This window comes from Triticum aestivum, chromosome 5A (assembly GCF_018294505.1).
Source record: "Triticum aestivum cultivar Chinese Spring chromosome 5A, IWGSC CS RefSeq v2.1, whole genome shotgun sequence".
Classification (NCBI taxonomy): Eukaryota; Viridiplantae; Streptophyta; class Magnoliopsida; order Poales; family Poaceae; genus Triticum; species Triticum aestivum.
The window spans coordinates 502,448,404-502,458,828 of NC_057806.1; the positions used below are offsets into that span (position 1 = coordinate 502,448,404).

At 49.6% G+C, this 10,425-nt stretch overlaps 1 pseudogene; it reads right to left on the reverse strand.

Moving 5' to 3' along the window:
* Positions 1-4,063: 4,063 nt before the first annotated feature.
* On the reverse strand, positions 4,064-7,227 carry LOC123101454 (multiple organellar RNA editing factor 6, mitochondrial-like; annotated as a pseudogene).
* Positions 7,228-10,425: the final 3,198 nt, after the last annotated feature.

A 10,425-nucleotide genomic window follows, 5' to 3' on the forward strand; every position in this document is an offset into this window, starting at 1 on the left:
TAGTCACAATAATATCATCAACATATATAAGGACAAATATGCATGTGTTGGACTTGTTGTAGATGAACAATGATGTGTTAGACTTGGAAGGAACAAAACCTAGTGCTTGCATTTTGTGACAGAGACGAGCATACCACGCTCTTGGAGCTTGCTTCAAACCATATAATGCTTTATCAAGTTTGCATACATAGGAAGGAGCATTCTTACTCTCAAACCCAGGAGGTTGTTTCATATACACTTCCTCTTCCAGAACGCCATGGAGGAACGCATTCTGAACATCGAGTTGTCTGAGACTCCATCCTCTAGAGACTTCAATAGACAGGACAAGACGAATGGTGGCTGCCTTTACCACCGGACTGAAGGTGTCCTCATAGTCTATGCCATATCGCTGCTTGAACCCTTTTGCAACTAGTCTAGCCTTGTAACAATCAATGGTTCCATCAGCCTTCCTCTTAATCCTGAAAACCCACTTGCAATCAATCAAATTTTTACCTTGCTGTGGGGGAACCAAATTCCACGTTTTGTTTCTTTTCAATGCCATGTATTCTTCATGCATGGCTTTCTTCCACTTCTCATCACACAGTGCTGCTTCAAGGGTATTGGGCTCACCTGGTTCACCTGTGGAGCAAACCATACCATACTTGGTCATATGCTTATAATTAATAGGTTGTATTACCCCTTGTTGCAGTCGTGTACGCCGCTGTTGAGGCAAAGCCGAATCAGGCACAGAAGATCCAGGGAACTACTCCTGTACCGCATCAGATCCCGAGGGAGATTCTAACTGATTTTCTGCGGCTGTGTGTTGAAGTGAATTTCCTGGAACGGCCACAGAAGATCCCGCTGAAACATTTGCATGTGCATGCAGCCCATCATTGCATAATGATGACGCATCCGCCGCATCCGCCTGGGCTGCTGTGCCGGTCGGACCGCCAGCCCTGCGCCGCGCGCCATCGCGCCGCATGTACGTGACGGGCTGGCTGGCGTACCTCGTACCGCCTGATTGGTGCGGGGCGTTGTGCGCCTGTGCCTGCGGGACCCCCGTGGGGCCGGCACGTGGGCCTGAGGAAGATGCCACGCACGCGCCTGAGCCAGCCGCGACAGCAGGAGGCGATCCCGAGGTGCCTGCCCCTGACGCAGAATCAGGAGGCGATCCCGAGGCTGATTCGGTTCGCTGCAGCCAAGCGGATCCCGAGGGCGGGTTGTCTCCCCTGGTGAAACACATGGGATATGGCACTGTTGGAGCTCCGTTTTCTTCAGTTTCCATACGGATTTCTTCTGTTTCATCAACACAAACCTCATGCACTTCATTAGATGGGTTAGTCAACAATAAATCATCTATATTCGGCCCCCCTTGATCAAAACTAGTGAGGTGAGGAGGCAAAAGGAGGATTTCTTTCCTTAGGAGTGCACCAGCATTGGGATGGAGGTCAGCGAACGGAAATTTGGTTTCATCAAAGACCACGTCACGTGAAATATAGACACGGCTAGTGGAGACATCTAGGCACTTGACCCCCTTGTGCTGGGCACTATATCCTAGGAAGACACACTGTTTTGAGCGAAACATGAGTTTGCGAGTGTTGTATGGACGTAGGTTGGGCCAACATACACACCCAAAGACGCGGATAGACTTATAATCTGGTTTAGTGTGAAGAAGTCTTTCTACCGGAGTTTCATTGTTAATGACATGACTAGGTAGCATGTTGATAATGTGAACAGCCGTGAGGAAAGCTTCATCCCAAAACTTGAGAGGCATGGAGGCACCTGCTAAAAGAGCAAGACCAACCTCGACAATGTGCATGTGCTTGCGTTCAGCGGACCCGTTTTGTTGGTGAGCATGCGGGCAGGACACGTGATGTGAGATGCCAAGATTTTGGAAGAAGAAATTTAGCTTTTCATATTCCCCTCCCCAATCAGATTGGACAGCGATAATTTTGCTATCAAACTTGCATTCAATGAGCGCTTGAAAATTTTGGAAAACTTGAAATACATCTGATCTTCTCTTAAGAAGATAGATCCAGGAAAATTTACTGTAGTCATCAATGAAACTGACGTAATACGTATGTCTACCAACGGAAGTGGGGGCTGGACCCCAAACATCGGAAAAAATAAGTTGCAATGGTTTGGTAGAAATACTGGTAGAGATGGGATACGGCAATTGATGACTTTTAGCTTGTTGACATGAATCACAAATAGTTTCAGCATGATGCTCACCAACAAACGGGAGCTTATTTTTCCTAAGTAACTTTTCAACTAAAGAAAAAGAGGCATGTCCTAAACGATCATGCCATCGAGTAGACGACAGCTTGATAGCACCACAAGCTTGCTTATTGAATCTTCTAAACTCCGGAATAACGGATAGAGCCCTCGAACAAATCTACCTTGATAGAGGATTTTCTTCGTTGCCTGATCCTTGATCAAAAAGAAAAAAGGATGAAATTCGAGAAAGACATAATTATCAATGGCAATTCTATGTACGGAAAGAAGATTTTTGTGTGCACTAGGGACATGCAAGATTCTGTTAAAGTGTAGTTTACGACTAGGGGTACGAAATATAGAGTGACCAATGTGACTTATACCCATACCTTCTCCGCTGGCAGTATGGATTTGATCTTTGCCGCGATATTTTTCCTTCATGGTTACCTTCTCAAGCTCGTTCGTGATGTGGTTTGTAGCCCCGCTGTCGACGTACCAATTTGTGTCGATGCCGTAGGACCCATCAGCCACCGCAGCAACCTTGTCATCATCCTGGGAATCATCATCATCCTCTTCGTACCGGTACCAGCAATCCCTTGCTGTGTGTCCAGGTTTCCCGCAGATTTGGCATCGTGGAGTGTCGGGGCGCGTCCTGTTTCCGCTGCCAAGACCGCGACGGCCACGGCCTCTGCCGCCTGCGCGCTGAGGAGAGGAGCCACGATCACTGCCACCGCCACCAGATCGCCCTTTGTTGCGAGGAGGGCCACGTGAACAGGAGCCGCCACCCCGCCCACGCGACGCCATGTTGGCTGAAGATTTGAAGCCGCCGCCGCCGGACCCGTGGTAATGAGCCACGCGTTGGTCGAAGTTGGAGAGCATGGCGTAGAGTTCATCGAGTGTGAGTGGGGGTGACACAAGCGTCGAGAGCAGATACCAGAGGCTGGTAATCGGTGTCTAGCCCGTGGATGATGTAGGAGACTAGTTTGTCATCCTGGATGGCCTTGCCCGCCGCGGCTAGTTCATCTGCATATCCGCGCATAGCAGCAAAGTAAGAGGCAACCGAGAGATTACCCTTCTGCGCGTTGATGAGGGAGGTGCGGATGTTGTTGATACGGCTCGCCGAGTGCGACAAGAACATGGTAGCGAGCATCGTCCAGAGCGCGCTCGCCGTGGTGACCGTGGTCACCGTCACCAGAACCTCCTTTGTGAGGTTGGCCAGCAGGAAGCCAAGGACATGCTGGTCCTCCCGGGCCCATACAGGGTGGAGAGGGTTGGGTGATGAAGTCTCCTTGCCGTCTTTGGTGGTGATGAGGAGCTTCGCCGGCTCCGGTGTGGTGTCGTCGACGTAGCCGTAGACGCTGGCGCCACGCAATTGGGGGGTGATCTGTGTTCGCCATAGCACGTAGTTCGTGCGGGACAGCTTCTCCGTGACCTGGCTATTGAGGTTTGAGGAGGAGGCACCGGAGGCGGAGGAGGAAGACATGGCTAGGCTTAGATGGATTCGACAAAAGCTTCAGATGGGAAAAGGAAGGCTCTGACTACCATGTGTGATAGCGGAAAACGTCTTACCTCGACTAGAGGAGACGCTGCGTATATATTAGGCAGGGGTGCGAGTCCTGGAGATCGCATACAGTTGAGATACGGGAGAGATTACAACTTGGAGAATAAGCTAGGTAGAGATAGAGTTATAGTTACAGAAGATAAACATCTCCTAGCTAAATAACCGAGGACTCCTGGTGCGGTTTGCTAACCTGCATGTCTGAGTTTAACATTTCTGACCTGTGGAGTAGCCTCCTCTGCGTTATGGCACCACTCGAATGACTGGGGGTGAAGAAATTGAAAGGGACGGGGTGCTCCAGGTGATCATCTGTTAGTCCCCTTCATATATTTTTTCCGATGAATTGGCAGTTGACTGCCTGTATATTAAGAGAAACAAAATGTTGTTACAAATTGCATACGGCGCCGGTGGCCAAGACATGATCATTGTCTAGGTAGCCAGCAGGCCCGAAGGATAATAAACAACACAATTTGGATACATATTATGCACAATAGCCCAAGCCATGGCACACCCTGGCAGCTTGGCTTGGTTTGGGATGGAAGACTGACTAGCCGCAGAAGAACAAAACGATGGTGAAACATGGCATAAATGCAGTGACACACTCTAGTCAAGAATGGCACAGAGAACTTGTTGCTATACATTACGGCAGGAACATTTTAAACCCTGGCACCATGAGGCACTTGTTTATCCTGGCACCATACGAATAACTTACTCAACACTGTATTTATTTCAACATGGAGAGAAACAAGGGAGCACGTGCCTAAGCTCTAGTAATTCTGTTTCTCAGAACACTAGCATGGATAGAGAATATATGCATAAAATCCGTAGTAACTTTCCTACCGGCAATCTTCTAGCAGTGTTCTGCCTCCCTGGCCCGTCCCTGCCTTCGTAAGCAGGTGGGGCGGTGTTGCAAATTTGACAATTTTAACCTATGAATAAAATCATTTCACAAAATGAAGTGCTCCTAAAAAAATTTCACTCAGCTGACCTTTTTGAGTGGCGCCCGATACGAAGGCGCCACACTACATTGTGCAGCGCCTGACTGACTGCACGCCTGGCCCAAAAAGGTCAGCTGAGTGAAATGTTTTTAGGGACAGTTCATTTTGTGAAATGATTTCATCCACAGGTCAAAATTCTCAAATTTGCCGCATTAGTGGCTTGGGTTGCCTATGGGGGAAACTGGTAACTTGGTGGATCAAGCCCGCTCCGGTAGGACTGTGTGTTAAAGTTGGGATGCCTATGAGTACACTAGGTGCCAATTTTACTGTATCTCACCCACACCTCATGGTATTTGGGGTCGTAAGGAACAGCCTGTCCATCTATGAATGGTTCCAAGAGAAGGCATCAAATACACTCTCCTTACAATATGGACAGGGATGAAAACTGAAGAAAGTGCACAAGCCCAAATAATCCAGGGAAGACATGGCAGGTTAAAATGTTGAAAGTGTCACCTCAAGGGGCTCAAAATGCCAGTACAGAATGACAAACACTTCCGAATACGATAAATCATCTTGCACAAAGCACTTGATAGGCTAGATACTCATTATATATAGATTTGCATCTTTAATCTAGGGTATAACTCCATAATAAGAAAGAAAACGGCAGCCAAAATATCATACCACTAGGGGGGCGATGTATATTTTAAACAAAAACTAGCAACTACAGAAGCACTGTCATATCAATTTTGAGTGTACTGTGTAATATTCAGGTTTCATCAAAAGATAGAAGTTACTGGTTGGTAGCCTGCCAAAAAGTTACAGTGGCCAACATAAGCTCCTACTTCAATTAAAAATAAACAAAGTTGTTATCATTCACCATTTCTGTGAGTTGAATAGATATCTTAGATATTGGTGACATCCTTTACTACATACTATAGGAATGAAGTTACAGAGAGCAGTCAAGATTACACTCAAATACTAGAAAACTCCACATGACAACAACAATGAGATGTTCATCACTAAACAGTTAAATGCTTAACTATAATACAAATGGGTACAGAAGCAATTAGCAGCACAAATAAGATACCAATGATGATCGTTAATTAATAAATGAAAAAAATATTCTGACAGGATAACAATCTTAAGCCTTTTGAGTAAGAATACAATTCCTAAAAACATGTGCTAAAGGAAATTTTCTCAAAATTCCTAGATCTGGAACCTGCAACTGAGATAGTCATCATAACACAACATCATATAGTACCACACAGAGTGGTAAATCTGTTACCTGGTGAGGGGAAAAAGCAACAACCATTTCAAATTATTATAGTGAATATTTAGTCAGATAGTACATAATCATTACCTCCATAGTCCTTATTTCTTGCATCCACGTATGAATCGGGAATAACCCAATGGACCTTAGGCAACTCTGAAAATAATAAATTAGTGGCATTTAACACAAGATCATTTGAAGTCACCTTCATAAAAAGATCACATACACGAATTTCATGTAATGATCAATATACCTCTGAGTTTGCCGGCGAGTTCGTCAGATAGTAGGGCACCAAAAGAAAAACATTATGTAGGTCGAGCTACGTGGTACCCCTTATCTTAGCCATTCATTTTTGCATTGTGATCCATGCAGGCATATTTGTCTTTTTTGTTTCTCTCAAACGAAACAACGTATAAACTTCAAACTTTCCAGGACAACAAAACATTATAATTACTATGTGAGAAAAAACTTTCAGATTTTTTTCATGGATTTTAAATGCTAAAAATTATTTTTTTAACAAAAAAATCCTTATTTTGTTTATTTATGTCGGTCCAAAAAATCTGAAAGTTTTTTCACACATTGAAGTTGTAAAGTTTGTTTGATCTACAAAGTTTCAAGTCTATATGTTCTTTCATTTGAGAGAAACAAAAAAGAGAAATATTCTTGTTGTAAGTTAGCTAGAGAGTACGGATCTCAAAGCAACGTCGGAAGGCTGAAGATAAGAGGTTCCATGTAGATCGACCTATAGAGAAACTTTGTGACATAGAGTAGATCTTCATCCTTGCTTCGTCTTCACTCCAACGACATAGGATAGATTTGAGATACAGATATGCTATAAATAGTGCATAAATGACTTTATCATACTTACCCTATCCAGATCCACTAACCCATCAAGGGTGAGGTGAGGGGGCAGCATACCTTCCGATGACCTGAGCGAGGGTCTTGATGTAGCCGTCGATGATCTCGTTACGGTGGATGTCGGGGTTGCTGGTGTCGCCTGGGGGGCGACTCCATGATGACCATCCAGTGCTCGTAGTCACACCCGGGGATCGCCTGTCCTCGGGGGCACGGTTGCTGCAGTTTGAGGCTGAGTCCGCGGGCTGCACCGCGAACCGCCTAGCCGCTGCCCCGGGTGCCGGTGTTAGGGCCGGGACCAGCGCCGCCAGGAGGAAGGTCCCCGTAGAGGCGGGCGGGCGAAGGAAGTGAGAGGCGGCGGCCGGGAGGGATGAGAGCCTGGATAGGAGGAGCGCGCGCGATGTCGACGCCATGGTGGAAAACCCTAGCGTGTCCATGGGGAAATGGGGTCGAGAGGGACGGCGGGGTTTAGTAAGGGTTTAAGGAGAGTGTGCGCGATTTATAGAGGGGCCCGTGAGTCGTCTGACTCTCGTGTGTACTCCCTCCGTTTCGTTTTTAGTCTGCATATATAAGATTTGGTCAAAGTCAAATTTTATAAAGTTTGACTAATTTTATAGAAAAAAATACCAACATCTACAATACAAAAGTTATATGTTATGAAAATTAATTTCATCATGCATATAATAATATTGATTTCATAGTGTGAATGTCAATATCTTTTCCTACAAAGCTAGTCAAACTATACAAAGTTTAATTTTGACCAAATCTTTTATGCAAACTAAAAAGAAACGGAGGAAGTACCTCTCAGTGCGGCCTTTGGAGAGGCGATCGTCTCTTTTCTCCAAGCTGCCACTCTCGTGCACCGACTTCCACCCTTTCCAATCCCAACGCCGCTCTAAATTCTCTCCTGCAGTCCACGCCGTGCTCTAGAGGCTGGAGCTGCCGGCTTCACCGCGGACAGTGGGTCTTCTCCGCCGCCCGCGCTCTTCCGTCTCCACCCTTAAGTTTTGGGTACACGCCACCATCTTGGTCCGCCCTTAGAGCATCTCCACCAGGCCTCCCAGGAAGCCCCCCAGGAGCATTTTTTCTGCGCCGGCGGTCAAAAATGGTCCCAGCCGCACCCCCACGTGGTCGTTTTGCGCCGGTAATAGCAAAAACTACGGCCGGCGCTGGCAAGCGAAACACAGAAAACTGGGCATCAGCTGGGGGCGTCGGCGCTATTTTTAGCTGCTGCAAGGCCCACTGCCATGCTCTCTCCTTCCTTCTCCTGCGTAGGCCCACCACATGCAACATGCAAGAAAAAACGAACTCTCTTCTCACTCCCTCACTCGCGCCGAGGAAGAGCTCGTCCGCGCCCCAACCGGACTTGGGCAGTCGGCCGCGACGGGCAGCTGCCTACGGCGGGAGCCGGCTGGCGTGAAGCAGGCGGAGGCGAGGCGACCCGGCGAGGCGCGAAGCAGGAGGAGGCGAGGCGTAGAACCCAGCCGCGGGTAAAGGCGGAGCTGACCCGAGGCGGCGCGGTCGGCTAGCGGCAAGCCGGTCGGGCCCATCGCGGTAGCGGGCGCAGGGAGCCACCGGGGCGCGGTCCATCGGCGGGGCGCTGGGCTGGAACGGGCTGAGCCGCGCGAAGGAGGCGCGGTGACGCGGGCGGACGGAGGGCCAGGCGTGGCCAAGCCGGGGACGGCCGGGAGTGCCGCGGAGCCGTGCGCAGGAGGTCGGACGCGCCCGAGGCGAGGCGGAGCAGCGCGCGAGTGGGGACGGCCAGATCGGTGCGGCATCGGCGTGGCTGAGCGGGGCGGAGCCGCGCTCGAGGGCGGACGCGCGGAGCAGAGCAGACGCGGAGCTCGCCCGTGCCCGCGCCCGCCTGTGCGTGGCGGAGCTCGCCCGCGCCCATGGCCGGGGCGGAGCTCGCGCCCGCCTCTGCATGGCCGGGGCGGCGTCGAACGCGACGGGTCTCCAAGCAGCCGAAGGTGATTCCGGCGATCGTGGCGGAGGGCAAGTGACCGCCCGGCGGCGCGGACGCGGTCGTGCTCTACACCACCACCCTCCGCGGCATCCGCAAGACGTTCGAGGAGTGCAACGCAGTGCGCGCCGTGATCGAGGCCCATGACGTGAAGGTCATCGAGCGGGACGTGTCCATGGACTCGGGCTACCGGGAGGAGCTGCGGCTGTTGCTGGGCGGGCGGGAGCTGCGCGTGCTCTTTGGTGGCGTCATGCTGCTGGGTAGAAAGAAGGAGGAGTAGGGCCATGCCGCCTCGACCTCCATGGCCGAGCGGAGGAGAGACAGATGTGGGGGTGGGGGGACAACGAGTGGAAACTTTTTGACACCCAGGCAAAAATTATCGCCGGTAGCCCCCAGGCGGCGAAAAAAATGCCTCCTGGGGGCCTCAACGGCTGGAGATGCTCTTGCACAATGTGCGAAGTTGAATCAGGTGTCGTTTTCATTACTGGTTATGACTAGACGCATTTGGAGCTTTATTTGTTCTGCTTCATTGATGGGAATATGATACAAGCTAAAAGAGCGGTGATGATGATCTCACAGAAAACTCGAAAAAGAATAGAAGAATCAGGACCGATGGATGAGAGACACTTGATTCCTTGGTTTCAGGTGTGCCAACAGTTCATGTTTTCGATAAGGGACACCCCCACCCCTCCCCCCCCCCACCCCCAACCGGAACCTAGTGAAGCTATGTCAGTAGAAATTCTATGTTGCAAGCACCGCCTCCCTATGCTTTCATGGGTCTAACCCCTATGGCCACCAACGATGGTGTTGTGAGCTATCGGATGCCACTCTAAGACTGTTGCAAGCGGCGCCGCAACCGCGGCGAGCTCAGGACGGTGTGCTGCAAGGCCTTGTTGCAAACCTCAAACCGCAACGTGCGTCATGTTGCAAACCTCCAAGTGCAACATGGCTCATATGCAAAGAACCCATGTTGTAAATCTCCGAGCGCAACATGGGACATGTTGCAAACCTTTGAGTGCAACATGGATCATGTTGAAACACTCATCAGCTGGTAGACATGGCACATATCCAACAGTTGTCGCTCACTAGATCCAACGGCTTGTCGCTCGTCCGATCTTTGCAAAATACCAGTCAGCCAACACATAGCACAGTTGATCACTATTGAATTTGATGGGTTTAGCGAGTGTTTTATCGATGATGCGTGCTACATGTCGGCCGATTAAAGTGTGGATCGAATCGGCCACCTCCAGAGCCGCTGGATCCTGCACGCGGCAGGTGCCCAATCTATACGTGTTATTCATTCACTATGACTCGCTGGTTTGCAACATGCACCATGTTGCACTCGCTGGTTGCAACATGACCCATGTTGCGCTTGGGAAAAACATTTGTGCTCATTCATCACCGTATTATCTGAACCCCTTTTGCAACATGAGCCATGTTGCGCACGCCGGTTGCAACATGACCCACGTCACGCTCTGTACAGAATGTTTGCAACACCGGCACGATCATCGGCCAATGGAATGGAGTACGACCTTGCAACACTAGCCTCCACTCTAGCATCTCTGAGCAACTTCCATGCAGCAGCGATCTGCTGAAGCAGCCTCCGGCGACGCCCTCTAAAGTGACCAAGTGTCACCTTGCTTGCAAC